The following is a 4,721-nucleotide window of genomic DNA, read 5'->3' as shown; positions in this document are numbered from 1 at the left end:
TGTTTAAAATTTGTTTATTGAAATATCTTTCATTATTTTAAGTTGTTGTACTGAGTACATTATAAGCAAACATGGCAGCGCCCATAGACTTTTCAACGTGTTTTAACATCGCTTTATCTAAATTTGATAATGCAATTAGTTTAAAGACGAAACACAAAAAAACTTCAACATGTATTTAATGGAATTAGTTTGATGGTGACACAACAAAAACAGCAAGAATTCAGCGTGTTTTCCTGAAACACAACCTTTTGTGGCGTGGCCGCCATTTTCATTACCAAATGAATTGTCACGTGACAAAACGTTTCTTCAAATAACCATTCACGTCCGAGGTGTATTTTGAAAGAAAAAAAACGAGGGGTTCCGAACGGGTCATTTAAGGACGTGCCTGGTTTTGTTGATGGAGGAAAGCTGGAGTACCCAGAGAAAAATCACCGACCTACAGTCATAAAAAGGCATCTGCCCTATATGTGTTTCGAACTCGCAACCCAGAGATGAAGGGCTAGTGATAAAGTGTCTGGGCCCCTTAACCAATCGGCTACGGCGGCCCACAACACAAGGTCTTCTTATTGGTCGAAATTTTGATAGTGAGCGGTTTTGATGAAAACTGCTGAAACAGAGTTATCGCCCCTCACTGCACTTCATTCCATCTGTGACATCCTTCAGGTGTCACCCTCTAGTATGGAATGAAGTGCAGTAAGGAGGAGATAACAGAGTTATCGTTCCTTACGGAACGTAATGTATACACGGCTACTTCTGCCTATTTTGCCGGATATAGTCGCGATTTGAGGGCAAAGAAAACTGTCCGTAACTTCTTGATGAGACTTTCCACACTTGTAAAACTCGGTGTGATCTACGTCCTGAAATATTCGGTATATCTGGGAAAAATCTAGTTATGGAGATATTTGGGGCCAAACACGCCAAAATCGTCATTTTGACTAAGAGTTTCTGTTTAAACCGCCCTCAAAATTCGAAAAAAAATCCAGAAACATATACAATGCACATATAAGTAGATAAATGTTTCCTGGAGAAAATCGTCTGTTTAGTTTTTCGATATCTTTATCAGTACGGTCACAATATTGTTTTGAAAATGGCCTATTTTTTCGACCTTCTCAGTATTTTTCCACTCGACAGGGGTATTTTGCTACAGCAGACGATCGCATGTTTTGATGACGTAACGCCCAACCTGAACTCGTCACGAAAGTGTGTTGTGAAAGCGCCGGTTGATTGAAGTGCTCGGTGAGCTGGGTTCAGTTGTATTTTACTGTCACTGCCAGTTTATATTGCTATTTTTCAATATCAAAGGCAATGCTCCAGAATATAGATGCTTTGTCACGATCATTGTATGTCGCTTTTCACAAACATGCATGCGAAAAATCAACCCGGCGTTCAGAATGTCAAGCAAATTCCCGAAGCCTCGTAGGCCTAACGCTGACGGTAAGTAAACTTGTTTGTTACGTTGATGTAAACAGACGACGCTAAATATGCACGAAGAATAGTTCCTGTTTATTTGATATTTACTGTAGTGATAGGCCTGCTTTGTCTCCGAATTTAATTGATTGATATTTCGATAGTCTGTGTATTTGTTTGTGACTAGCTTCGACTCTGTGATTGTTTACGTCTAAAAATAACAACGGGAATCTCCAGATTGAGGTGACAAATGTACACGGAACCGTGTTCTCTCGGACACTATCTCGTGAACGAACACACACACAAGACTACTACTTTGCAACTTCTCTGATATATGAATTACGTTGTGAAAGGAGAAATGAAATAAATTTTAATTTTTACCGATCATATTCTGACATAGACTTACTAGAGTCCCGCGGTTCAATGAACATTATAAAAATCATTACAAGCATATGTAGAACGCGGGCGACTTAAATATGGCTAAGATTTCATTTAATTTTGTAGAACTATTTAAATTGAACCACCTACACTGCAAGCTGGAAACTTCCTCACTACACTACAGCAGGCCTACATCATATGATAGACAAAGATATTGTCAATTATTATGATTGCATTAACTGATTAAGTTAAATTTAGTTAATTTTGGGTGGGAAAACATGTTATGTACAGTAGCTTTTTTAATATCTTGACTGAAAGTTCATTGCAACTTATTAGAAAAGGCATTATAAAAAATTATTTGACAATATCAGTGTTACCAGAATTCAGCTCTCACAATTTTGCAAAATATTCTTCGAAATGTCACCTGCACACACAAAAATTAGTGGATTTTCAAATATCTTTGCCTCAAATACCATACCAACATATTTAAACCTTTCGCTCGCATACACCGAAGAAAACAATGTGCGAGAAAGCTGTTCTGACAAATTTATGCTAAAATATTGTCAATTATTATGTCGAATTAAGTTAAATTAAGTTAATTTGGTGTGAAAACATGTTATGTTATTTTTTTTGTAATATTTTGATTTAAAATTCATTTCAACTTATCATAAAAGGTATTATAGAAAATTATTTGACAAAATCAGAGTAACCAGAATTCAACCATTACAATTTTACAAAATTGTCTTCGAAATGTCATCTGCACACAGGAAAATTATTGGATTTTCAAATATCTTTGCCTCAAATACCACACCAACATATTTAAACCTTTCGCTCGCATGCACCGAGGAAAACAATGTGCGAGAAATCTGCTCTGACAAATTGATGCTAAAATATTGTCAATTACTATATGTCGCATTCAGTTAAATTAAAGTAATTTTGTGTGTGGAATCATATCATGTAATTTTTTGGAAATATTTTGATTTAAAACTCATTTCAACTTATTACAAAAGGTATTATAGAAAATAATCTGACAAAATCAGAGTTACTAGAATTCAACTATCACAATTTTACAAAATAGTCTTCAAAATGTCATCTGAACACAGGTAGAAATTAGTGAATTTTCAAATATCTTTGCCTCAAATACCATACCAACATATTTAAACCTTTCGCTCGCATGCACCGAAGAAAACAATGTGCGAGAAATCTGCTCTGACAAATTTATGCTAAAATATTGTGAATTATTATGTTGCATTAAGTTAAACTCATTACTCTGGGTATGGAAACATGTATTGTAATGTGTTTTTTTTTCTCTTTTGAATTAAAATCAATTTCAACTTAATGCAAAAGGTATTATAGAATATTACTTGACAAAATAAAAGAATTACCAATATTTATTTATCAATATTTTACAAAATATTCTTCAAAATGTCCGGTAAACACGGGTAAACATGAGTAAATACAGGTAAACATGAGTAAATTTTCGAATATTTTTACCTCTAATACCATACCAACATATTTCAACTTTTTGCTTACATGTGAAAACAATATGCTCTTGATGGCATAAAAGAGGTAGTCACCAACTACTACATGGAGACCTCACCTCAAAATGACCCTGGCTGTTCACGGAGTGAGATTCCTTGCAAACAACAAAACAAACATAGTTAAGAGTAAGACATGTCATTTATTTTCAGTGCTATTTTTGTTGTGTCCTGGATGGCATGCGACAGGCCTCCTGCATATTGTTCAGTGATGTAGTCACCAACTTCTACAAAATGACACTGATCATGACTTTGAACTTCAGGGAAATTCTCAAAATAACATCTTATTGAAATAATTTAGGCAAAAAAGAAAACCAAACAATTTTCCTTTTCTCATTTGTATTTTTGTTCCACTGGCAAACACCAAAAATTGGGATTTTCCTCACGCAAGTATGAATTATCAACTTTTCCTCTAAGATTGAAATTGGCGTGAGCTAATTCCTGTAAAATCATGAAAATTTACATCTGATTGAGTTAATCCTCATATTGTGAGGAAATTGATTTAATCCCTCTATTGTGAGGAAATTGAGTTAATCCCTATATTGTGAGGAAATTGTTCCAAATTAAGATATTGTCCTGTTTTAATGATTTTTATACGCCCGACCCGACGTACATTATAATGTTATCATGTTGGCGGGTGGGCGGGCACATATGGTGTCCGGACCCCCCCCCCCGCCCGCCCGCCCGCCCGCCCGCCCCGTATTTGTGGAGTTATTCCCCTTTGATGATTTTACTTGTCCGGACCATAACACCAATACTGCTCGACCCAGGCTCTCCATACTTGACACAAATATACATCTTGATGACTCGGAGTGTGGCATACCAAAATCATACCCCTTTCCCCTGTATTTGCGGAGTTATTCCCCTTTGATGATTTTACTTGTCCGGACCATAACTCCAATACTACTTTACCCAGGCTCTCCATACTTGACACAAATATACCTCTTGATGACTCGGAGTGTCGCATACCAAAATCATGCCCCCTTTCCCCCATATTTGCGGAGTTATTCCCCTTTGATGATTTTACTTGTCCGGACCATAACTCCAATACTACTTTACCCAGGCTAAATATTGCGCGGGCGTATGTTACGGCCCTGCAACGGGCCCTTGTTTATTTGTATGTACATCATGGGAAATCGCCGCCATCAACTGAGCTCTGCTTGGTTCAAATTTAGATATTGTCCGATTTTGATGAAACTTGATATGTAGGAACATCATTGAACACCGGTCGCTCTCGTAGCCTCACTTTCACATTTAAACAAAACGGTCGCCAATTCCTGGCCTCTGATTGGTCAATATGTAGATAATGTTCAATTTCAATTAGATTTGATATATGGGGGTATTAAGGGGATTGCAAATTCAACTTGATTGGTTTTGTTGCCTTTATACGAACAACAG

The sequence above is a fragment of the Pecten maximus genome, unplaced genomic scaffold, assembly GCF_902652985.1.
Source record: "Pecten maximus unplaced genomic scaffold, xPecMax1.1, whole genome shotgun sequence".
In the NCBI taxonomy this organism is placed as follows: domain Eukaryota; kingdom Metazoa; phylum Mollusca; class Bivalvia; order Pectinida; family Pectinidae; genus Pecten; species Pecten maximus.
Note: the sequence above shows the minus strand (reverse complement) of the source record.